This window comes from Bos grunniens, chromosome 14, assembly GCF_055505025.1.
Source record: "Bos grunniens cultivar Pamir isolate PY7600 chromosome 14, Bosgru_T2T1.0, whole genome shotgun sequence".
Classification (NCBI taxonomy): domain Eukaryota; kingdom Metazoa; phylum Chordata; class Mammalia; order Artiodactyla; family Bovidae; genus Bos; species Bos grunniens.
Genome location: NC_141178.1, coordinates 36,146,435 through 36,173,088, shown reverse-complemented (window position 1 = coordinate 36,173,088; position 26,654 = coordinate 36,146,435). Strand labels below are relative to the sequence as shown.

Below are 26,654 nucleotides of genomic sequence, written 5' to 3'. Positions count from 1 at the left end.
GGTTCTTCGGTGTGTGGCTCGGAGCTGAGGACCCAGAGTTGGAGCTCCTCGGGCAAACGGAAAAGCCTGGAGCACTTTCTTGGGCCAAGTAGGTGACAGTGTCTCCCTCTTGCTTGGAAAACCTTCAAGGTGATGTGTCTTCTATGAAGGGTGTGAGTTTGATCCAAGTTTGGAACCTGCGCTTCAACGGCGGAGCCAGGAGAGTGTTGTGAGAGGTTATAGGGACCCCAGAGGCTCTAAATCCACCCAATCTAGGGACCTTCCACCCAAGACTGATGCTTTATTTGCTGTTCTCACGAGGAGGGAGGGGAAGCTGCTTTCCCTGGGATTCTCCCACCCTCCAGTTGTCATCTTTCCGTAAACCTTAAATGTGTGTTAGTAGTGGAAGTGCTCTAATTTTAGCTCCTAAACTTTCTGTGCCTGTCTCTTCCCTACTCCCAGATGGCATTGACTTTTATGAAGGGGGACTTTAAGCTGGTTAGGGCCTGTGATCTTGCATGCACGCATGCATTCATTCATGTGTGCTTGTTGGTATGTATATATCCTGCCTCCCCCCCTGGGAGAAAGCTGTTTGTAAATCTGGGCCTCAGCTCTACTGCTGTAAACTCCAGTTGCTAATTTAGATTTCCTCTTCCCTTTTGTCTTTATCAATTTGCATGTAAATCAGAGACTGTTACTCTCTGAATGCCTGGTGAGATGCCTCCTCACCCTCTGGAGTGAAGCAAGTTTTGTCCAGTTGCTAAGTAACTGAGCTGGAGACTTTGTAGCCTTTCTCACTCTTCCTTTTCCTTCACAATGATGGTAACTGACACACTGGACTAGAGAGGGGGGGGCTGTCAAAACTAGTTTCCACCAATGGGCTTTAACCTGAGCTTGGAGGGTCCCTTTCCTGGTCGATGGGGTGGGAGCTCTAGTTACTCAACTTGTGTCTGGCTTTGAAAGAGTTAGTGAGCTCCTACGGTGCATTTCCACGTTACGCCAGTTAAAAACCAGAGCAGCCTTGTGCTACCCAAGGAAGCAAGGGGAACCTCTCCGCTGAGTACAAGAGGTTGGCGGATTTTGCAGTTGATTCATGAAATGCAGAATAGGGGAAACGCTTCGCAGACCTGATTGGAACCGGAAGGGGCATGGTGGGGAAAGGGCCCTGAAATGAAAGGTTTGATTGTTGTCTGTGGATTTCCTCAGACACTCAGGCCTCTTGTCGGAGGGATTGGAAAGGAAGTTCAAGTCCTCCTGTACTTGATCGTAGACAGTAAAGGAGAAGGGATCAAACACTGGGATTCCCCAACCCCCAACACCTCTTGCCTTTCAAGCATAAGCAAAGCCTGAGGCTGTAGGGTCAATTATGAATCTAAATTGTCCCCTGCTTCAGGGGCAGTTACCTGTGAATGTTGGGTGCAGTTGCCCTGGCTTCAATTTTTCTCACAAAAGGAACTGTGGTTGGTAATGAACGCTTTGTTTACACGACATTTACATTGACCTATTCCTGTGGGTGCTTGTAACAAAAAAATGCTCATAGCCTTTGAAGAATTTCTTTGTCTGGTTTATGGTGGAGTAACTCGAGATGAAGTCTTAACCTTTCAGTCTAAAGCAGTCTTACTGAATTTTGTAGAAAGATCATGATGGTCTTCATTCTTCCAAAGGAGCTGGACCTGAGATCTTACCTTAAGAAATTGGAATTGTGCATTTATTTGGGAAACACCCTCCATCCAATACAACAATCATATCTGCTTTACCTTCCTAGGCCTCAAATGAATATTAAATGTCTACATTCTCTGCTGAAGCATTTTTCTAGAGATTTTGGCAATGAGGGAAGGAGGGGTTCGTTTTCTAGAAACTTTTAATTTTTGCTCATTAAATTTCCCTAATTTTTGACCCCTTTGTGATTGCACCAAGAAATCTGATACCCACGCCCTTGTTTTGGTTTATTTTTAAGGCCACAAGGGGTCAGGCCCTCAGGATTGAGTCTCCTTTGAAAAGTGGCATTTAGTGAGGAAGGCAAGTTGCTTCTTTCTCCTGAGCAGGGGTTTCTTTCACAGCCACTTCTGGATTTTCTTCATTCCTCTTTTGCATACTTTCCAGTGCTAACCTCGTTTCCTGGGATGGGATGGTGCTGTAGAACGTTTGTATTCATTGGCCTGGTTGACCTGGAGTTTTAACTCATTCCTCTCACTGAGTTATCTGGATGCTTTATCGTTGCTAAATGGTGTTTGCAAACACGATTGCCTATTGCATTGACTTTGGAAGATATGAAGATGAAGAATGAGCTCTGATGTGGTGAGAATGCTCACACAGCAGGCAACCTGTTTTGTGCTCTGAAGTAAGCCCAACTACTGTACTTTGCTATTTATCCTGATGTTTTCTGGAAGTCAGCCGTGCATGTATCAGACACAGAACTCCTCCAATCAAATGCTAATCTCGTTCCAGCATTCTAGAGGAGGATGTTGCAGTTAGGTCTATAGAAGTTATCTAAGTTCGACTTCTCATACTGCCTAATGGTGTGACTTCTGATTCATCATCTTGAACCTTAGTTTATCTTTTGGTAGAATGGGTTTTAGATGGCTTCAGGGCACTCTATAAGCGTTCACTTGATAATGGCTTGTGAAAACAGAATCTGTTTTCATTTACTTCTTTTTTTTATTACCAAGTGTCTATGAAAATGCTTCAGTTTAATTTGCTACCACAAGTAACTACATATAACTTTGCTCTACAATTAGGGGAATGATAATTAGATTGAAAATTTACGGTCTCATGGCCAAGTTAGGATACCATAGAATATGTACAACTAAAAAAGTTGCTTTTAGTGAAATTTAGTCTTAAGTGACAATAAATACTTAGTTTCTTCATCTCACCATCACTTTTGTGAAAAGCAGACATTTATTGCTAAAGGTATAGAAGAGCTACGTGGAATAAAGGGAAAGACTTTTCTCTTGTAATAGAGCCATAGTTGTGACCCAGACGTCTAGGATTATATTAGAACATCCATTTTTATGACACTCATAATTAATTTTCATCAGTTACATATATTCACAGATGTAGATGACGCCGGCTAAAAGAAGTTGATGCGGTGATTACATGATTTGTAATGAGGCTTTAGAGAAATTCTGTTTTACATCTTTTGAGCTTCTTATGCATTCTTACAGAATGACCGTAGTTTTTGCATGAACTACGTAGTTCAGATCCCTTCAGAGGGCATTATTGTGAAACTTCAAATTTGGCTTTCTGAAATAGAAGAAAGAGAAGGAAATGAGAGGTGGCTTCTATCTTTGACCCCTCCGAGGAAAGCGGTGGAGAATATTTTAAGGTGCTCTTCTGGTAACAGGCAGGATTCTGTGCAGGCCTTTTGGACACCTTTTTCCTGTGTTTGTTGAAGCTCAAAATCCTGGTATTTTTAAGGGTCCCGAGGTTAAGGAATCATATGACTTCCAAACATCCTCCTTTTGCTGATGTGGAAACTGAGGGATAGACTGATGGATTTGCTTAAGGTCAGAAAACTGGTTCGTGGCAGGGGTAGTCCTAGAAAGTAAACCTTTTTCTGACTTTCTCTTCCTTGACCTACAATATTCTATCTTTAATTACAGACACACTTGAAAGCTCTCCAGACACTGGAAGGTCCTTGTTGATGGTGTTTCTTATAGGATTTCTCTTGGACTCATTTGGGAAGCTGATAAAGACTTTGGACAAGCTTTGTGGGGAAAAAAAAAAGAAGGCACATAGATGTATAATTTGTCATCTAGTTTTAGGAGTTGGTGCACAGCCACTACTAAAGGGCATTGTCAGACTTGAGAACTTTTGCTCTCGGGCTTGCATATTTCTTTTCATTGCCAACTAAGTTGGAGGTCCCTGGAGCTGCTGTGTCTGAGTAGGAGTTGTGGGAACCTTTCAGTTTGGCCTCAAGGAATTAATTCACTGAATGAGAAGCTGAATTCAGATGCATTCATGGCAAGCACAAAATGTGTACAAGTAAATGATGTGTTTATTCCCCCTTTTCCCAAGCTATGTTCCTAGACACCTGAGCCAGTTCGCGATCCAGCAGGGAACCTTGGAGGCATGAAAGGTGGAAATTGTGCTTCTCAGGTTTTAAATGTAGAAGCGCCCTTTCCCCCACAGGTGTACAGTAGCACCAACACATTTCTAAAATAAACCACAAAGTCACAGTTTTAAAATAAAGCTAAGGCCAGCCCTAGGCTAATCTTGAAGTTGACAATTGTGTCTTCTTGAACTGAGGTTCTTAAACTTTCTCTAACACTCTTCCCCATTACCCCCCGCCCCCAACCCCCACACTTTTCTCAATTCCTCTGAACTTGCTTTCTGGAGAGAGCTCAAGAACCTGATTTGTAAGGAATCCCTAAAGGTTGGGGTTCTGTGTGCTACTGCTAAAGACACTGTAGATTGATTGAGTCCAGTTCAACAAATGACCATTGCCAGTAGAGGCCTTGACCTAAGCCTGCAGAGAATGGCTTGCTAGGAAGGCCCTGCCTGTGAGAGGCCACGTTGGTCGTCCCCGTGACTGTGACATCAGCTTTGGATGGCACAGACTTGGCCAAAACGCGTGTTCCCTTTGTTGGAAGGCCTGTGGATGTACCTCCCCAGAATTGTGACAATGAGACACCTGCTGACAATGACCTTGAGTATGCCAAGGTAACACCAAAGGTTGTGCTTGGTAGGGCCTGGCTCCTCTGCTCACGGGTGTCTCGTCAGGCCATGTTCCGTTCCAGGTGCATGAGCTGAGGCCTGCTCTGGTGAGGTGCATCATTGTAGGCTGCACAGCTTGTGGGGCCTGAATGGGGGCTACAGCCCAAGCTGTGTGGCTCCTCTCATTTCTCTGAAGCCTGCTGCTCCCTCCTGACCGTCATTTTCCCGCCTCTTCAGAGGAACCTCTCTGGCTCAGTGGTCACTAGATGCCCCAGACTCTGGAGCATGTTTGTGCCTGGATGTGAACGTAGGAGTTCGCATTTCCTTGAGCTCAACAACCATCTGGTCTTCCTTCAAAGCTCTCCTGCCCAGTGACCAAGTTCCTCTAATGCGCAAGGACCTCCTCACAATTGCATGGCGTTTGTCCAGTGCCTGACGTCAGGTTGCCTTTATTAGTGCCTTAAGCCTTTCAACCAGTGTAAGATCTCCATTTTACAGATAGGAGTGCAGGCCTCGAGAAGGTCAAGTAAGGAGCCACAGTTGCGTCCAGTGAGGACTCGGTGGTGTCCAAACCAGGCATTCTGAATGCCGAAGACAGTGCTCCCTCGACAGGACGTTACCACCTTAAAGAGCCAAACAACATGTCTGCCTGTTCACAGTTGTGTGTAAGTTTAATATCATTCCAGTGTTTGTGCATCATATCTCTCCACCGGTCCCCCCCCCCCCGCCCCGATTTCCTTTCTATACACGTTTTCCAAGGAAAAATTTGGCTCAGAGATGGGATCAAGATGGCCCCATTTATCAGCGTGGCGTGCTGCAGTTCATGCTATGGAAAAGAGTCAGACCACAACTTAATGGCTGAACAGCAAAAGCATTGAACTCCTTCAACTCTTCCGTTCAGTTCAAGGCTTGTTAATAACTCTGTGTAGATTCTGGCTTTCATTCTCTCCTAAAGCTCTTCCCAGAAAAGTGAGGCAGTGAATGGTATGTGACCTTTGCCCTCACTGATAGCACCTTGCGGAGTTTGCCCTCTCCCAGGTGTCAGTGAACCCGTGAGAGTGTACTGGAGTGACCACACTAGGTGTCAGGGAACCTGTGAGATGGTACAGGAGTGATCGTTGCCCCAGGTAAGAAGGGGTGATCCTGTAGAAGTGGGAGACCCGCTGGAAGGTTCCACTTCGGACAGAATGGGCCAAGTTTCTAGAGCATAGCACACCACTACTCTCTACCCTCAGGATCCCTATGGAAAAACAGTGGTTAAAAAATTATGAGTTATGCAGAGCCTAAGACCTGGGTTTGATTCTTGGGTTGGGAGGACCCCCTGGATAAGGGAATGGAAACCCACTCCAGTATTCTTGCCTGGAGAGCCCCATGGACAGAGGAGCCTGGTGGGCTCTGCAGCCCATGGGGTCTCAGAGTCGGACACAACTGAGTGACTACCACAACCACAACCAGCATGCAGAGCTTTTGTGAAAAATTAGGCAAATGCAAAAGATAGGAATATGAAAATAAGTTTCTTCTCTAATCCCCACAATAAGAGCTCACCACTATTGTTAAACTTTAGAAGCTCACCTTTTATAACCAAAATGTACACCTCTGTGATTATGTCATTCTGTCTCTGCATATCCAAGTACCTTCTACAGATATGTTAATTACTGCTTAATTAATAGTAAACAATGAATCTGACACATTTTCTTTCAGTGTCTTGTTTGTGCCAGACACATAGGTGTTGGAGCTTGGGGCATCCAGGAGTGAACACAGCAAACTTCCGGCCAGTGGGTTTTATAAAGTCAGAGTCCGACTTTAAATGTATTTTTACATGTTGCTTTTTTCTTAACATTATCCCAGAGCATTTTTCTCTCCCTCTAAATAGGAAAAGCCTATTAAAATATTAAAATAGGATTTTTAATGGCTGCATAGTTCTTTTTAGTAACTCATGGCTATATCCTAGTTGATTTCCATTTTCTGAGTTAACAGATTTAACTTGTTTCCCGTCTTTTCTTGTACTTGGGCCTGTGATGAATGTCACTGTACTGAGGATTTGTTTTCTTCTTGACTAAGGTCTCTCTCGGAAAATACAGCACTTCCTTCCTCCCAACCCCCACCCAGATCCCTTTTGGAGGAATAGCTGTTCTTGAGGTGAGTCTGAGCACCCATTTAGAGAAGTAGCCATCATGAAATGACTGCTTAGATAAACATTTGTAGGTGTTAATTGGTCCTGCAGGGGGTCTTTGAAGCTCCCACAGCTCTGGTCCCTTTGAAGTTTTGTTTTTGCTGGAGCCAAAACCCTCTGTTGTGTCTCTTACTGAGTAGACTTCTTCCTCCCTGCATTCTGCAGTCCTTTCCTGGGATCTCAGAATCTGTGGGCCTAACCTGGGTAGGTGTCATTTTTTAAGTTAATTGTATCAGTCGCTCAAAGTCCCTCATCTCTTTTCTCTTTGGTTGTTGAGTTTACAGTTCTTTGGAGGTGAATTGAGGTAGGTGGCTTTGCCTGCGGGGTGTCCAGGTCAGATCTGGGATTCTAAGTGCAAATGAGGCACTATTCTAAGTGATTTAAATACCAAGTCAGGGGGGGATTGGTTAGGGCTCAGCGCTTTCACTGCTGAGGGCCTGGGTTCAATCCCTGGTCAGGGAACTAAAATTCCACAAGGCTCTCTGTGTGGCCAAGAAAAGAAGAAAAGCAAAAAACCAAGAGAGAAAACAAAGTGAACCGAATTCCTTAGGCCTAGTTAGTTAGGCTCTCTTTGCATCGTAATTGCTTTGAGCAGCAGTGAGAATTCTGGAGAACTTTGCTTGTCTTGTGTACCTTCTTGTTTCCCTCAAAGCCCTTTAGAAGAGTGCAGCGACCCTGGACCAGGGAAGTCACTGACCCACACACATTTCTGGACTAGGTGATGAACCTCTCAGCCTCAGTTTCCACATCTGTGAGTGGGGATCACAACCCCTCGCTGGGACATTGAAAGGAGGTAGTGTGGGTGCATGCTTCTGATGCAAAAACTGGTAAATGCTAATGTGCTCTGCAAGGTGGTGGTGTTTATTAAAAACCATCTTCCTGCCATTTTCTAATCAGCCACAGAGGTTTGCTTTGTTTCATAACTTGGCTCTTTACTAAGCCACAGAAATAACTGCTCACCTCTCTCTTGATGTGTAATCCTCAGGAAATTGTGGTAGGTGCTCTGGAAGGCTACCCATTGTTTCTGTGGGCTGTGGAAAGATGTAGATGGGCATTGGAGCTTGCAGGTGGGCTGGGGCAAGGGTACGAGAAGGTGGAGTGGGCTGTCTCTGGGGCAGTCAGGCACTGCCTTGCCTCCACATCCTCCAAGTTTCCTGGGCGACTGCTCCAAGAATGCGGATGGTCACTTTTGCAGGTGACTTCGGCACCCTGATCGGTTGAGGGTAACTTTTGGGAGAATACCGCATGGGTTGGTTCCACAGGCCCTTAGGTTGCAAAGAGCAGAGTACCACTCAGGCCACCTTAGGTCACAGGATTTATTGTGAAGGGCACAGGGAACAGAAGCTGGACTGGAACTGCTCCAGTGAGTTCTCAGGACCCAGCACAACACCTGGGTATCTCCATCTGGACCTTCATCTCTGCCCTGGCTGGCACCTCTGTCCCTGTGTGTGTCTGCCAACCACGGGCCAGTCCTTCCTGAATTCTCTCATGCAGGCGCTGGATGAAACCAGCCTGCTTGGCTGCCCTGGGGATCCTTACTCCTTCAAGGGAGAGCCATTTGTATTAGGCCACGTCTCTAGGTCTGGTGGCAACCTCATCAGTTAAAAGGCTGCCCTGTCAGATTGTCATTCTTGATTGAATTGGTGGCTATCCTTTTGCAAAGAGCAGCCTAAAGTTGCTTCCTGAAACGGGGGCTGTGGTTAGGGGAAGTTGGCTGTGGTAAACACTGTTGAAGCCATATCCTGTTGGCACTGACAGATTTGAGCCTGGTTGATGATGATGATAGCATTCTTGAGAGCGTACCATGTGCTGGGTAATGGGCGGTATCTTCTTGAATCTTTATGTCCACCCAAGCAGGAAGATATGCATTTGAGATGCAGAACAAAGTTCAGAGAATCTTTATAAGTGACTTGCCTAAGTGCACACAGCAGGGGTACCAACCAAGGGCCATTGGCATTCTGCGCCGACGTTCTTCACGTTGGCGTCTGTTGCTTCTGCACAGCTGGAGTTGATGTCATAAAGACCACACACATGCGTCAACAATAGCATGATTGATTTATAGAATATCACTCGTGTTTCTCACCTAGAATTTATTTCATCTTACTGAAGAAGAGACAGTTTTAACCAGCTTGGTCATCTGGTTTCTTAGCCCACAGCAGATTCAAAGCAATCAATTTAAAGAGAGAGGGATTCTTGGGAAGGCAGGTCTGGGAAGAAGGGACAGCTGGCAACCCAAATAGAAGGAAGCAGGCCGGGAAGTGGCAACACCCAGAAGAAGTAAAGAAGCCCTGAAATTTTTTTTTTTTAATTTATTTTTATGGGAGTGTAGTTGCTTTATAATGTTGTGTTAGTTTCTGCTGTACAGCAAAGTGAATCAGCCATACATATACATATTTTCCCTCTTTTTTGTATTTCCTTGTTATTTATGTCATCACAGAGCCTTGAGTAGAGTTCCCTGTGCTCTACAGTAGGTTCTCATTGGTTGCTAAGTTTATACGTAGTATCAGTGCTAGTCTCCCAATTCATCCCACTGTCCCTTTTCCCTCTTGGTATCCGTACATATGTTTGTGTGTACATCTGTGTCTCTAGTTTTGCTTTGCACATAAGTTCATCTGTATCATTTTTCTAGATTCCCTATATAAGTGATATTATACGGTATTTTTCTTTCTTACTTCACTCTTTATGACAGTCTCAAGGTCCATCCATATCTCTACAAATTACACAATTTCGTTCCTTTTTATGGCTGAGCAATATTCTATTTTATGTATATATATACACATAAATATATATACAAATATATATATATATACATATATATATATATATACCACATCTTCTTATCCATCCAAGAAGCCCTGCCATTTAAGCTCAGCTGGCCCAGAGCCTGAGCGTGTCCTACAGATATCCCATACGTGTGCCTGTGGGTCCTGTCCCCTAGCTCTGTGGCGGTCACACCGACCAGAGCTCCTGTAAATATTGGATAAACTATGCCATGGCATAGTGCCGACCACAAGCCATCACTTATGTACACTGGCCTTTGTTTAAGAAAGTCAGGGAGCATGTAATGAGTTTTATAACTTTTTTTTTTAACCCCTGTGGTGAAAATAAAAATATTTTGGTGGCCCTCAAAAGAAGCTCTCCATTTGAAAGCTTATCTATTAATACTAAGCTCAGCAAGTTCCCCAAGGGCTCGGGGTACAAGGGATGTCCTTGGGATTTGTATCAAAGTTCTGGTATTTGTTGCTAACTCAGATTTCTGGGGTTTTATGATACATATCAGTACTGTAATGAGAAATACGAAGTTTTCTGGTATTGCTGTGTGGGCCTGTGATGCTAGTTATTCTTGATTGACTAGTCTTCCGAGTGACTTGGGCCCTGGGCTCAGGTAAAGAGCTGCCCCAGGTGTGGAGTGTGGAGGCTAGGAATTAGAGAGAGAACGTGCCCATAAGGGGATGAAGAGCCACTTGTCTAGAGCTTAGAGGCTGCCTGGATGGTGCGTTGGGGCACATGTCCTGCTTTTCCCCTTTCTAGGGGCGTCCAGCATGGGGACTAATGGGTGAAAATCTGGAATGGATTTCATACATCCTGCATAAATGCTGGCATTCTGACAGACTGGTGGGAAGCATCCGCAGCAGCACTGATAAACATAGGACCGTGCCACCATGGTACTGGGATTTGCCTTCGAGGCTTCTTGTTCATCCATACAGTATGGTGGGGGTGGGGCTGGAGCAGGTGCAGCTCCACCTGCCTTTCTGTCCTCAGGCTCTTAGTGGAGTCTCATTCCTCCTCTTCCTCCTTTTCCCCGCATGCCCTCCTGTCTCTCTCTTGGAAAGCTGTCCCCTGCTCCGTTCATTTCTTCCAGAGTCACTTCTTGAGGCCCCAGACATCTCACAATCCCCTGCTTTGGGCTCTTGTAGAACTGTTCTACCTGGCACGGCTGTGTTTTTTTCCATTTGTTTAACTATCTGTTTTTCTCTCTTTCCAGAAATTGTATAGGCCCTAAGGGGAGGATTCAGGTTGGTTTTTCACTGAACTTACTCAGCTGATACTTACTGAGCACCTGCTGTTTTCCAGGCACTGGGGATTCAACACTGACCCAAACAGACACACATTCCTGCCCCGTGATGGCCCCAGTCTAACGATTGGAGACTGATAACCATGTCTGTTGTGGCCTATGTTAGAAAGCTTTGGATCCTGGGAAGAAAACAACCTATGGAAAGGGGTGAAGATATTGGCTCTCAACCTGGGGAACTTCTGGAAACGGGGCCCAGGTCCTAGTCCTGGCCAATCAGACTCTTGGGGGATGAAGTTCAGGTGTTTAGAAACGCTCACCACGTGATGTGGATGCACAGTGAGAATGGGAGTGGGGCATTTACAGTAAATGTGGGGGCAGGAAGGCCCTGTTGGTAAAGGGACACTGAGCCCAGTCACTGATGTATCTTCACAGCCTAGCACTGTGCCTGACCCACCCACACTGGGCACTCAGTTTTTGGTGGGTAAATGAAAAAGAGAAATTACATTTATTTAAACAAGTTACGTTTATTTGTAAATTTAAAAAATTAATTTGGTAAATCACACTTATTCATTTATTTTACATGTATTTAATTACATTTCTTTAACATGTATTTATTTGATTACTGTGTTTAATCAAAATGCGGCTGACTATCGATTCAATGTATGGGTCTGTAGGTGTCCCTGTCTTTGGTTTACAGCCCAGGAATCCCCGTGCTCTCCCCAAGTGCATCATTTACTGATTCACCCAGTTTCTTTTTATTTCCAAAGGGGATATTTCTCCCAATAACCTTTTTCTGCCCCTCCACAGTAGTTTCCTTTCTTTTTCTTTTTTGTTCTTGTTCTGTTGAATAAGCTATCGGTGAAACCAAATTAAAATGAACTGACAGGCTTTACTATGTAATGTGAATCTAAGGAATTTATTGCTACAGGAGAAACCATTATGGTGTTTTTGTCATTTAATTTTAACAGTCTGTAGATATTGGGACTTTCTGTCCCCCCTTAATTGCAATTTTTCTCCCAAATGGTAGGTCGAATATAACTTTTGGCTTTCATTTCCTGCTCAGGTTACATCCCAACTCTGTTAACTGATATTGAAGCGTTGCCCCAGAGTATATAGTAACACGGTGCTTAATTGAGCTATCAGGCTTCTAATGAATTCATATTGAGATTTATCATTTAATTAAAAAGCAAAGGGGAAAAAAAGCAGAGGGAAGGTATTCCATTGTTTCTCTCATTGGCCTCCATTTCCTGCCTGTAAAAATCTGCTGACTTGTTTGTGTTAGCTTGTGGAATTGTTCGGATATTGCGTAGAAGTATTCAAGGTGTGTAGATCAGAGAGAAGACACTGGATCACACTTACTTGGCTTCTTAGTAGGTCTTAAATAAGGATTCTGGTTTGGTGGCCATCATACGACACTTGATTAAATATGAATTATATTTTATGTTTTTACAAAGCTTGGGAAGGTCATTTTCCAAAATGATTTCTAGGTCTGTATATCTGAAGCAATCTGAAAATCTAATCAGAACGGATCTAATACCGAGATGCTTCAGCTTTACTGAGCAACAGAGAATAAATTTTTCTTGAAGACATCATTTCTTAAATGCCACATGCTCCTTTAAAATTCACACTGCATTAAAAAAGCTACCTTTAAGCAACACCTTTTATGATAACTGCATTTTTAAGCATTGCAAGTGTAATGTTGCAAATCTGTAAGTGTAGGGTCGTCAGTCTTTTATTGATTCAGAGACTGGAAATGTATAATATGCTCTGTATTTAGATTGTAGAGCTATATTACATGTTTTTTAAAAAATTGAATAGTATTCTATATGAAGATAAAATTTAAGTACCTAAATGTTTAGTAAAGTTCAGAGAAGGAGTAGTATTTTCCTCCACTTATTTTAGACTTAGCCACCTCTAAGAAGTGACCCAAGTAGGGTAAAAGAGAATGCTGCTGCTGCTGCTATGTCACTTCAGTTGTGTCTGACTCTGTGCGACCCCATAGACGGCAGCCCACCAGGCTCCCCCGTCCCTGGGATTCTCCAGGCAAGAACACTGGAGTGGGTTGCCATTTCCTTCTCCAATGCATGAAATTGAAAAGTGAAAGTGAAGTCATGCAGTCGCATCCAACTTGTAGCGACCCCATGGACTGCAGACTACCAGGCTCCTCCATCCATGGGATTTTCCAGGCAAGAGTACTAGAGTGGGGTGCCATTGCCTTCCCTGAAAAGAGAATAACAAGGATGAAATATCAAAAGAGACCTTTCTGAAAAATTGAGATATAATTGACATATAACATTGTGTTAGTTTTAGGTGTACATCATAATGATTTGCCAAATGAAGATTTATATAGATATATTGTAGAATATTATATATATACACGTACTGTGCCAGGCTCCTCTGTCCATGGAATTCTCCAGGCAAGAATACTGAAGTGGGTAGCTGTTCCCTTCTCCAGGGGATCTTCCCAGTGCAGGGATCAAACCTGAATTTCCTGCATTGCAGGCAGATTCTTTACCGTCTGAGCTACCAGGGAAGTCCTCCTATATGTTAGCAATATGTATATGTTGTGAAATGGTTATACAGTAAGTTTAGTTAACATCTATCACCATACATTTTTACAACTTTTTTTCTTGTGCTGAGAAATTTTAAGACTTACTCTCTTAAGAGCTTTCAAACATACGTTACAGTGTTGTTAACTTTAGATACCATGCTATACATTGTATCCCCAGGACCATTTATCTTAAAACTGAAAGTTTGTACTTTTTGACCACCTTTTTATTCACAAGTGGTATTCATATGGTATGACTATCATATGGTACTTGTCTTTTTCTGACTTATTTCACCTGGCATAATACTCTCAAGATCTGTGTTGTCCCAGATGGCAAGCTCTCCCTCTTTCTTAAGGCTGAATAATATTCCATTGTGTATATGGACCACATTTCCTTTATCTGTTCTTAGGTTGTTTCTGTGTCTTGGCTACTGTAAATGATACTGTCAAAATAAATCTAAAGTTTTTATAAAAATAAGCTCAGAGATTAAGTGCTCTTAAATTCCAAGTATGAAGTAGGTATTCTAGGGGTGTTGGTGACACTTTGGGCCTCGCTGGGTCCTCAGGTTTCCCTTTACTGGTTTTCTTGCACAGAGTCCTGTGAGTTCGCCCCTGATTGGAGCTGGCAGGTCTGTCTGTACACACATCTGTGTGTCTTTGCATCTGTCTCTTCATCTGAGGAGAGGAGCCTGGTGTCAGTCATGCTATCGCGGTGTCAGTTTTATCTGGAAGGAGGAGAAATAAGATCATTGGCGTCATCTTAAAGATCTGATGTAACTCTTGTATTATATAGATAAGGAAGTAGAGATCCAGGGAAGTTGGGCAACTTGCCCAAGGTCATGTGGCTGGTTATGACAGAACAGGGAATGGAGCACCTGCCTCTTGACTTCCAGTGTGACCGTGTGGCATGGAGGTCATGCACTTGGGCTCTGGAAGCCAGGGGCTTGCATGGTGGTTCTGCCACCAGCCATGAAACCCTGGGTGTCTTCTTTCCTCCCATTTCTTCACTTATAACATGCGGATGATACTAACTCCTACTTCATAGGGTTGTGACTGTGAGGACTGAGTGAATATTACACATAAGATGCTTAGAACAGTGCTTATGCAGTAAGCGATCAGTAACCATTGTTACTGTCGTTAATCTTCCTGTGCCATTGAATCACGTTTGTCTTGTACAGTTTCCGATTTACCCCTTGTGTCTATTTATCATCCCTTTCATTTCTTCCATTGGCTCTGTTTATAGCTCAGTCTAACTGTAACCTGCAGTGTGATACAGTAGCTTGCTAGTCATATAGAAGTTCTAGGTGGTTTGGCAAGTGCCCAGAATTCCAACCACCTGTTGTAACTGTTGCCAAAATACAACAGATTTTCATTTCCCAGAAGTTGTTTCACCAAGGATGCAGATCACTAATATGACTTAATGTCTTAGAATTTTTTTTTCTTTTGCAAACGTACACATCATGCTTCCCACCCATTCTGTGAAGCTGAGCGATGACATGAATCTTCTTGTTCCTGCCTCTTTTTTCCCCTTATTTAAACTTTTTATTTCTTCTTGGAGTATAGCCGATTAACAACGTTCTGATAGTTTCAAGTGCTCAGCAAAATGATCCAGTCATACATATGCACGTATCCATCCTCGCCCACCCCCGCTTCCATCCATTGTTCCTGCTTTTTGAAAAAGCAGTAAAACAGTGGCAGACGTGCCGGTGGCATCACCTGAAATGACTTTCTGAGCCAAACCTGCTTGAGACAGAGAAGATAATACTATTTGTTTTTCTTTTTTCTTTTCTCTCAATTCAAGTAGATGGAGGCGCAGTCCCCTCACGATGGGGTACTTAGCAAATCAGGAAGTGATAACAGTGAATAACTTTCTACTTTCCCACATTTGCATGATAGTTACCAATTGATGGCTTCTCTTTAGGAAGGCATTATCAGCTGCAGCAGGAATCAGACCCCTGGACCCTTTCTGCGTGCTAAGTTAAAGCAGCGCTGTACCTACCCTTGATGATAAACTTGTAATTGCAGTCAGGGTGAACGTTGGGGAGGAAATTTTAGCCTGTGTTCTGAAGATCTGGGAGGGTTCAGACACATCGTAATTTATATTTTCATTCTTTCTCTCAAGAGACACAGCTGCAATTATGAACAAACATGTGGTAGGAGCTGTTCTGAAATAACCATTTCTGCCACCAAATCCAGATGTGATCTGATTCCTACTTTATTCCATACTGAAGCGGGCCTGACTGTGTGATTAACATGTACCACACGGGCCACACCTTATCCCTTGGCACTTTATTACATCCTCCCGCCCCCAAAAGAACAGGATCGTATCCTTGTTGTAAATCACAGAATCCTATAGCGTGTTCTTTAACATCAGCTTTTGCAAAAGAGACTCTAGGGACAGTTCATTAAATGTAAGTGGGACCTTCCGCTGTCATCTCAAACATAATACTGCTTGGCTGCAGAGAATAAGCAGATGTGTATTTTATTCATAATAGCGACTCTAATCTTGTGTTTGTATGTGGAGGAAATATTCAAAATCATTTTTTTTTCTGGGAATATTATTGGGTCGGTGTTGCATATTGTTTTCTACCAAGAATCAGGAACTTTTTTTTTTTGTCCCCCTTTCCTTGTCCCACAGTGCGCTCATCTCTTCCCCACAAAATAAAAACTGCTTTTCTTTCTCCCAGTAAGCTGACTTGCAGATTTAGGTAGTAGTAGAGATAAAAGGATCATTTTGTATTTCCAGTTAGCTCATTTAATTAGATGAGGTGAACTAATTGGATTTTTTGACATGTCTTTTAACATCTAAGATACTTGCTTTGGAATTCCCAGGTACAGCAGCTTTCTCAGTCTGCTCCTTGGTTCAGGACTGGTGTAAAACCTGTCATTTGAAACCTGTCATTTGAATTCCCCTTGAGGGGGTAGAAAAGTGGCCGAGTGATTTTTCAGATAGTGGAGCATAAATAAACAGGCCGAGGGCATTCCCTGGTTATCACCAAGCTCATCAGCAGAAGCCTGGATTAAGCATTGCTCTGTCCGCACACAGCAGCTGAGGTGGTAACCTAAGGGCCTGTTTCCATCACGTGTGCACGGACTCTCTGAAGCTTCCTCACCCCTCTGTTAGAGGTCAGCAAGCTTTGGGGGACCTCCTTATGTCCTGTCATTCAGGGCCTGGGGAAGTTCTGGAATTTAGATTGGGGCAGTTTTAAACCTTACATCATTCTACTGTGCATTGTAATTATTTAGGTTTTGTCTCCCTAGATACCTATTTTGTCTCTCTAGGTGTATACTTGGGTAAAGCTGGTTCCTTTTCCTTTGTACCCCCAGAGTTCACCCCCCACTTCAGTAGCTGACTTGCTAGGTACTTAGTTAAATCTTACTGCATTTGATTAGCCCATTGAAGTCCTTTCTTTGCTCTAGAAATTCCAGAACCCAAACAGATGAAGGTAAGACTATGGTGTATATACTGGAATTTTTTTGTTTTTTAAAAAAATATTGTTTTTTAGTTTAATTTTTCTTTAGTATCTATCTTTTTCAAATACAGACCAAGGGAGCCAAAAAATTTACTGGGATCCAAGTACATAGCACCTCCTTTCATGGTGGAAGAGTAACCCTAATAGGCTCTCTCTCTACTATTTGCCTCCAGACATCTTTTGATCACAAAGTTTTTTGGAGGTTTCATACTTTGTATTCTACTTGGACTTAAGTAAGACTTAAATCATAAGTTTTATCTTTAGACTTGTGTATTTGTTTTTCATTTGTTTTCCTGGTATTAACACAGTGCTGAGCATATAGTAGCTCCTCTAGAAATATTTGTCCAATGAGTATCTTTGGCCATGGTGACCTATAAATGTGGAAAGAAAGACTTTTGGAACTTAATAGAATTTTTTCATTTTGTTTGGAATAAGCAACCCAAAGGGGATATTGAATAGAAAAAGTAGGTTTAGAACAATCCCCCCTTCTTTGCCCCCCCAACATTAGGTTAAGTATAGTGTTAGTTGCTCAGCTGTGTCCAACTCTTGGTGACCCCATGGACTGCAGCCTGCCAGATTCCTCTGTCCATGGAATTCTCCAGGCAAGAATACTGGAGTGGGTAGCCATTCCTTTCACCATGGGATCTTCCTGACCCAAGGATTGAACTGGGTCTCCTTCATTGCAGGTGGATTCTTTACCAGGTGAGCCACAAGGGAAGCCCCGTGAAGTTAGAGATTCACCAAAATCAGATGATGATTTGTAGCTTTGAAATAACTTGTGTCTCTGACTGTCATTTTAGCTATGGGTAGGTTCCCGGTCGTAATTCCGTAATATCCTGCAAAGCCTGCTTTATGGCCCTTGAGCTGCACTGTGTTGTCTAAGGCCTCGGTTCTTGGCCACGTACAGTTTCTATTGCTTCAAAGTTCGCTTCCTCCTGGAGGGCAGGCCGAGAGAGAGAATTCCTTGTAGGGAAGTGTGGTGGACTTTCCTGACAGCTCCACAGGAGAAGAAGCCTCTGCTCACTCCTTTGGTGTTTCTATTGCCCCCTCCCAGGAAGGGACCAACCTTGCTGCTGGGACCAGAATCTCCATCCCCACTGTCTGCTAATGAATGGGGCACCGCCTACCGTGCTGAGCCAACAACTCTTGGTGCCCTCAGCCTTTCTGAACTCTAATCCCATCCTCAGAGACTGTACACGGAAGACCCAGGGATGCAGTTCTGTGGCCTCATGCACCCGGGGCTGTTTCCTGCCGGCGGGCTTTCAGCTTCCAGGGTTCGTCTCTAGGCTACTTCATTCTTTTCTTCCAGGCCTTCCATTGCCACTCACTTCTCTGCAGAGCAGCTCCTGTCGCCTCCTACCACCTTTTGACAGGGATGGGTTTTACACACCTCTTTTTTCCTGGGTCCTCTCTGGCTGTTAACCAGGGACTGTCAGAGGCATTTCTTTGTGGCTGTTCACGAAAACCCTCCCTCTCGTCTGAGTCACCCACCCTACTCTCTGCCGCTGCTTTTTAGTTCTTTAGTTCGTCTTTTTTTAGTAACCCTCCCTCCCTCCTGTGAGGGTTGTGTGCACATGCATACACACACGCACACACACTCTCTCTCTCTTTCTCTCTCTCTTCCTGTTCCCTAATTCCCTTATCCTACGTCACCCCTCTTATTGCCATTCAAATCAAGCTGTTCTAACTCTTAAGGGTTCTTATCTCAGAAGCTGGAGTTTACATTTAACTTTTAAGATAGAGCCACCCAAAGCTATAGCATAAACCACAATCCAGTGAGTGTTTGAGAAAAGAAAGTTTTTTTAATTACGATTGCAGATTGCAGAACTAATATTTGAGCACTGTTCAAAGTTCAGATGCTACAGAAAGTGAAACTTACCTGTAATGCACCCATATATCATCTTGAACTGTTGAGTGTATCTATCCTGTTTTCAAGGCACATAGCATATTATTTATTTTCTTGAAAATAGGATTATTTTACACAGACACACACACACAATCTCCTCCTTTGTAATTTTTTTTTAATCGCTGAATTATACATCAAGCACTGTTCCATGTCAGTACATACAAATCTCTCCCTCGTTTTAATAGCTATATGGTATTCCATTGTGAAAATAATTCTTTGATTAGGTTACAGCAGGGTATCAAGTGTGGCATTTGAATCCTGATCGTAGTCTGTCTTCCTGTATATTTAGCCTCCATTCTTGGTCCAAGCAAAAGCGGTACACTAAGTATACTTCTAGCAAAATGAGTGTTTTTTTGGGGGGAGGGGGCGGGGATAACTAGTAATTTAAGTGGTGTATTTTTTTCAATTGCCTATGCCTGATTAAAGATCTATTTTAAAGGTTAAAAAGCCTTAGGATTTTAATTGCTTTTTAAAATACAAAAATAATGCACAGTTTAGTGTGTCGATTTAACTAAAGGACCAAAGTCTGTTAACTGAAAAAACGTAAGTCTATGTACAGGAATAAAGAAATGTTTTCACAGAAATTGAGACTTCTCTGAGATTCAGAATTGCAGACAGTGAAATTTGGGTTGTGGCCTCTTAAATAAATGTAATTTGGAAAAGCTTTTTAGCACTACTTCACATAGTACTTTCAAAGTGTCTGTTTATTTTCTGTCTCGGCACAAGTGAGTACAAATCATAACTGGTTAGATGATATCAAAAGTCTGAGACTAGGGTAGAGAGTGGGTCTTACTCTGATTTGATCAAAAGCAAAGAAAGCAAAAGCAAATGGAAAAAAAAAGTCAAGTGTTTCTCATTGTGGGACTAAAATGCTGCATGCTGAGTTTTCACTTTCTGATTAGAACTGACAGTTGAACAGATATGATTTATGTCTTTGGGGTCAGGAAGAAACTGTCAAATTTTAGTGTGGCTGTTCTTTTCTCTGTCTCCCCCTTACTTTTTTCCCCCCTTAAGCATGACTGTATTAATCAGATAGCAGCCAGTGTTTGACATGTCCTTCTGTGGTGTTTGCAGACTAAGTCAGAACCGTGCCAAAAATCACTTTGCATTTTTCTGATGGAGCAGAAATGAACCTGTTTTATTCCATCTCAACAGCTTTACCCAAATGGGTCAGAGCAGACCAGCCTGATTTCAAGGAGGAGAGTAATGTGGGGTATGGTTTAATACAGGTGCCATTAAGACTACCCCCCCCACCCCCCTCACCTCCAGGTTTTATGTTTCCATGAATATTGGCCTTAATTTACCCCAAACAAGCATATGAATGACCTTGTTATAGTATCGCTTGCTGATTTCAGCTCCCGAGTAATAAGCCTGGGAGTGTTTTCTTTCTCAGCTCATCTAGGAGGGGGGAGCCGGGTCTTCTGCAGTTACTTTGTGATACATTTACTTTCTACCTGCTGGCTTCAAACAGTATTAATTTTTATGTGCTCCTTGTGCATTGTGTTTAATTAAAAGCAGTTCTATTCGCAGAGGTACTTTTAAGATTTTTTTTTCTCCCTGAAATGAATAAAACAAATAGGCATCTGGTATTTGTTTTGTATAACACAATCCCCATAAAATGAAGAGTAATAAAACATAATTATCTGTAAAGGCTTGTTTTATAAGCCTGAGAATGGGCTTGTTTCTACCAGCATTTAAAATTCTGCTCATACTATAAAGAATCCCTTTTGTACATTAGTACATAACAATAATAACAACAAAAATTTCCCAATTACGTGCATGAATCCAGCCTTTTTTTTCCCTATTATGGCATAAATGACAAAGATTTGTCATCACATTCTCTCTAGGTAAACATGTTAGGCTAAAAAGGGGGAAATATTTACTTCCTGTTTAATATTCTGTTCAATTGGGATAGCTCCATTTATGATTTTTCCCCGTAATTAAAGAAACAATTTTATATCAGGTGTTGATTTTCTGGAGGGGTGGGTCACAAACCACTCCGTATATTTTAAAACCTTCTTTTCAAAAAAGCACACATCAAACTTTTGCATACATTTTGATAGGATTTTCAGATGTTCTGATCCTTGGTTAAAGATTCCTGCCAATGCCTGATAATTGTTTTGAAAACCATAGTTATAATCTGAAGCTAAGGTATTAGCTTTAGTATATGAATATCTGATGATGGAAATTTGCTCACTGGTTAGAAGCATTGGATTTAATTTTGGGGTTGGGCTTCTTTTGGGAAATGGAGGAGTACTCCTGTCTGAGGGAAGAAAAAAAAACCCTCAGATTGTGGAAAGTATAAAAATTAATAATTCAGTGGTGGATCTGTTGTCATATTGGATGGTAGTGCCTACATCCCTGGGGGCTCCTGTTCCCAAGACCATTTTTATTGTTCCTATCCAGTGCTGGGTGCGAGCCTGAAGTGGTGAATTCATCCTCTGAGGTTGTGTGTCCATTGCTGCAAGAATAAAAGAAGCAGTAACAAAATCATGCAGTGCAGTATTTCACGGTGACAGTTTTATGTGGTTGTGTGATGTTGCAGAGCCTTGTATGTGATATCGACCCCTTTCTCTTGAATCAAAGCCCAGGGTTTTATCGGAGAAAGGAGGCTTCAAAAAAAACTGAGTCTACCACAAAGGTAAGCCCCTAAATAGTTACCCCATTCTATTATTAAACTAATTGCTTACAGGAAGTAATAAAGTACATATATCTATTATATAGTACATATACTTACGTCCAGTTTGAGTAATGATGTCTAATTTTAGACTTCTAACCCTTTCTCACCTTATCTTTTGGCATTGAAATTATACTAAAACATTCATATTATTGTGAGTGCAGATGAATTCAATAAGGTTAATACTTGGTTTCTCTGTTGTCATCTATTGGAAAACAAATAGCTTTAAATAAGAGCATTAGTTCCTTATCCAAAGTGGGGGGGTTGGATAGTCCACTTCTAGATCGGCAGTTACTTTGCGTGCTTACTTGAAATACCATTTTTGAACATACTTGGCAACTTAAAGTACCCAATTAAAAAGCTCTGTGGAAAGAGGAAGTCTGGGGATATATAATTAGTCCTTAGGATTCAGAGCATTTCCTTTATGTGTGGAAGGCCATAATATGAAATCACTGGACACAATAGCTTTATGCCAGGAACTCAGAATAGAAGGCATTTTCAGGATGGATTATTTTTGTACTCTGGGTCTTAAAATGGTTTATCCAAAGAGACTTCCAATCCCATAAAAATACTGATGGTGTGAAAAAACCTGGTTCTGTGCGTTCACAAAATTTTAGGTAGTTGACAACCATAACTAGCCATTTAATGAGCAAGACATAGCATTACACAAGCATTGCTGGCATTCTTACACTCTTTATTTTAGTTGATTGACAGCCTCATCCCTCCCACCTTTTATTTTGTTTTATTCTTAAAGGGATAAAGGTTGGGTTCCAGAAAATTGGCCCAATATGGTGCTGTTCCTTACCAAAACAGGGAAGTCTCCCTGGGTAAAGTCAAGTGAGCTGTATAGTCTGAGATTATTTATAGTGTTTACGATAGACCCAAAACACTAAGCACTTAATAGCTTTCCTTATTTACAAGTCAGATTCATCTAAGGGATATTATTCTTTATTTTTCTGCTGCTTGAAATGTCCCTTTAAAATAGATTATCGGGGGAATACACAGTGACAGAATTCGTTGGTGGCGAAAATGCAGGACAGATAAGCATTTTATTTTTAAATGCTCTGCAGTGGAAAAACTCCATTTTATCTAAGTAAAAACACCACTTTTTGTATAAGTGAAGTCACATACACACACGAATAACAGAATGGGTAACTATATGTGAGAATGTGGCTTTTAGTTCCCAATTATATAATAGATGCCTTCCATTAAAGTTTGCAGTAAATGAATGTCTATTAAGCAAATTATTTTTCCCCACTGATTTCTATTGTAGAAATGGTGTTGTCTTTCACTAGGCCGCGAATGTAATATGTTCTCTACTAAGAATACTAAGAGAAAGGAAGGAAGGAAGGGAGGAAGAGGGAGGGAGGGAAGAAGGAAGGAAGAAAGCAAGAGAAAGTGAGAAGAGAGAAAAACCCCATCTAAAGGAAACCTGGACTTTTTAATGAAGCTTCTGTTGGATGCTCAAAGTATAGCCTGTCATAGTGTCAGAGTTAAGGTATGGTGTATGACTTTAGTAACAAAATGGGGACACACAATAATATCCAAATTCTGAAGGTGTTATGCTTTTTCTTCACCCTTCCTCCCATTGTTCCCTTTGGAGAAGCAACGTCACCAAGGAAGCTTATGTATTATTTTAACAGCCTCGGCATCCTTGTCTCCATACTGTATAATCTTGACCTCCAAGTATTGTTTTGTTAACTTGAAGATATAAGTTGAACATTACTCACCTCTTTCAAAACCATTTTCTCCTAACCCTTCACCAATTTGTTACAAGATATTTGCATGAGAAGTGCTAGTGGGTGATACCTAATACCTGGTGATTAAAACATCCGCACTTTGTTAGCAATAAAGTCTCATCCTCAGTTCAGTTCACTTCAGTTGCTCAGTCGTGTCTGACTCTTTGCAACCCCATGAATCGCAGCACGCCAGGCCTCCCTGTCCATCACCAACTCTCGGAGTTCACTCAAACTCACGTCCATCAAGTTGGTGATGCCATCCAGCCATCTCAACCTCTGTCGTCCCCTTCTCCTCCTGCCCCCAATCCCTTCCAGCATCAGAGTCTTTTCCAATGAGGCAACTCTTCACATGAGGTGGCCAAAGTCCTGGAGTTTCAGCTTTAAAAGCATCATTCCTTCCAAAGAAATCCCAGGACTGATCTCCTTTAGAATGGACTGGTTGGATCTCCTTGCAGTCCAAGGGGCTTTCAAGACTCTTCTCCAACACCACAGTTCAAAAGCATCAGTTCTTTGGTGCTCAGCTTTCTTCACAGTCCAACTCTCACATCCATACATGACTCATGGGAAAACCATAGCCTTGACTAGACGGACCTTTGTTGGCAAAGTAATGTCTCTGCTTTTGAATATGCTATCTAGGTTGGTCATAACTTTCCTTCCAAGGAGTAAGCGTCTTTTAATTTCATGGCTGCAGTCACCATCTGCAGTGATTTTGGAGCCCAGAAAAATAAAGTCTGACACTGTTTCCACTATTTCCCCATCTATTTGCCATGAAGTGATGGGACCAGATGCCATGATCTTCATTTTCTGAATGTTGAGCTTTAAGCCAACTTTTTCACTCTCCTCTTTCACTTTACATCTATTGTGGTGCAATATGGATTGTAGAAAGTCCTGTGCTTTGGACTCCCAGCCCAAATACCTGACCTGGATTAAACACCAAGAGTGTATCATCAGGAGGGAACTATGCTTAACTCACACTTATCCTTGCAAAGGTTTCACTTGGTATGTATTGGTCAGTCTCTATTTTACAGGATGGTGAGGCTTAGACTTGTCAAATGACTTGCCCAGAATCACTCAAAGAATAAGATAGGGTTAGTGTTTGACCCTAGCTCAGATTGGGCTCAGGTACCTGGAAAATGCTTAACTAACACCACGCCTTGGATCTTAGCCTGGATTATGCTTTCAGAGTCATCCAGGGACTATTTTAAAACATTGCTATGCAAGGACTCAGCATCTCAAGGAGTGGGTTCTGGGTGTCTCTGTCTTGAAGGTTTCACCAGTGACCCTGATGCTCCATCAGGCAACCTTGACAGTGGCTGAATTCTGTAACATGCCCAGTTTAGTTTACTGCTTGTTTGTAGAACTGCTGAACAAAGATCTGATGCCCACAGTCTTTGAGCCTATAGTTGGGTCAGGAAAATGGATGTGCACACAGCCAAGCCTGAGGAAGATGCCGTGTAGCAAGTACAGAGGTAGTGTCTTAATCTGGTCAAGCTGCTTTAACAAAATTCTACAGTCTGGGTAGCTTACAAGCGCCATACATTTATTTCTCATAGTTGTGGCAGTGGAAATCTGGGATCAGGGTATAAACATGATTAGGTTCTGGTGAAAGCCCTCTTCTATGGGGCAAACTGACCCCTTCTTGCTATGTCCTCACATGTTGGGGGGGGGAATGAGGGATCTGTCTGGTGTCTATTTTATAAGGGCACTAATCCTTCTCATGAGAGCCCCACCCTCCTGACCTAATAACTGATTCCCCTCCCCAAAGGTCCCACCTCCTAATTCTACCCCCTTAGTGGTTAGGTTTCAGTATGTGGATTTTGGGGAACACAAACATTCAGACTGTAGCAGGTATGACAGACTGCTTTGTAGTAACTCTGATGAGAGGGCTTACAGTGGGTCAGGTAGCATCTGGAACATGGTCACTTCAGACCATACCATAAACAGAATAAGACCTGTTTATTTTAGCTCAGTAGAGTTAGAATCTTTACTCTCCAAACCCTATAATTTCCTTGGTCTAGGTTCTCATCAAGGTTCCCAGGCAGGGATTTGGAGTCTTCCCCATTGAGCTTGTCTGGGAAAGCTTGGGTTATAAAACCAGTCATTTGTACATTTCTTTGATTCCACCCCCCCCCCACCCCCCCCACCCCCACCCCCCCCCCCCCGCCAAACTGACAGGTATGTTCTGCCAGGTCCAATTTACTGGGGTTATTAGGTCAGAGATAAGGCATCAGCCAAGACTTAAGCAGGCTGGAATGATAGTGTTCTCCTTTATGCTTTTCTTTTTTTTGGCATGTAATTGTTTTACAGTGTTGTGTTAGTTTTTGCTATACAACAAAGTGAATCAGCTGTATGTATGCATACATATACCCCCTCCCTCCCACTCCCACCCTGCCATCCACCCCTGCCTCCTCCCTATATCACCCCCATAGGTCATCACCGCACTGAGCTGAGCTCCCTGTGCTAGACAGCAGCTTCCCACCAGCTGTGTATTTTATACATGGTAGTGTATATATGTCGATTCTAATCTTCAGTGCATCTCACCTGCTCCCATCTCACCTGCTCCTCCCCTCTCTATGTCCGTGTGTTCGTTCTCTATGTCTGTGCCTCTGTTTCTGCCCTGCAAGCAGGCTCATCTGTACCATCTTTCTAGATTCCATACAGACCTGCACCTCTTTTACTCTTATTGAGACCCATTGAACAAAAACTAGTGCTCGATTCCTGAGTTTAGAAAACCTCTGTTGGGCTTCCTATGTGCTGGGCAGTGAGAACACCAGGGTGACAGAGACTTTATAGGAACTAATGAATCTCTTTTAGGTGAGGAAGAGAGGTGTTGAGGTAATAACAACTAGGGCATTGGCAGAGGATCTGTCTCATAACTCTGGGATTTAAGTTCTTGAATTCTTTGTTTTTTGGAATATGGATTAGGGCTAGACTGGCATTGACAACCAGGATCATTAAATACTTATGGTGACCGTTGGGTGATTGACCACATAAGAAGAAGATAGTGCAGTGTTCTACATAAAAAAAATTCTGTAATTGTGGAGAGGACTGTTCTGTATATTTATTCTTTCATGCTTTGAATATGTACTTATTAAGTGCTTTTTGTGTGCCAGGCTCATTCAAAAGTCTTTAGATTTCAAATTTGGTTCTTAGATGACTCAGAGTTTAGCTAAAGGCATTGTTTTGTCCTGAGTAGGAATTTTATCCAATTAGAATATGCTTAATATAAAGGGGAACGTCAGTCTCTCCATCGCTCAAACTCTACCAGGTCTACTCCTGATTGGTCTTGCCAGTCAGCTCTAGGAAGTACACAACTTTCTCGAACCGTCAGCACTGTATTCTATTGCATATCCTGGTAACAGATTCAAAAACTGATTGGAAGAGAAGTTTAATCATTCGTGCGAGTCTCACTGTTCAGAGATTTCAGACTTCTTTTCCTCACCACCAACTTAATTCTTTCTTCTCTGTTTTTAGTTTTAGAAGAACTT

General features: G+C 42.4%; 1 protein-coding gene across 1 annotated transcript in view; it reads left to right on the top strand.

Annotated features, from left to right (window-relative positions):
* Positions 1-26,654, top strand: part of EXT1 (exostosin glycosyltransferase 1) — a 314,140-nt gene that overhangs the window by 1,900 nt on the left and 285,586 nt on the right. The window lies entirely within an intron of this gene.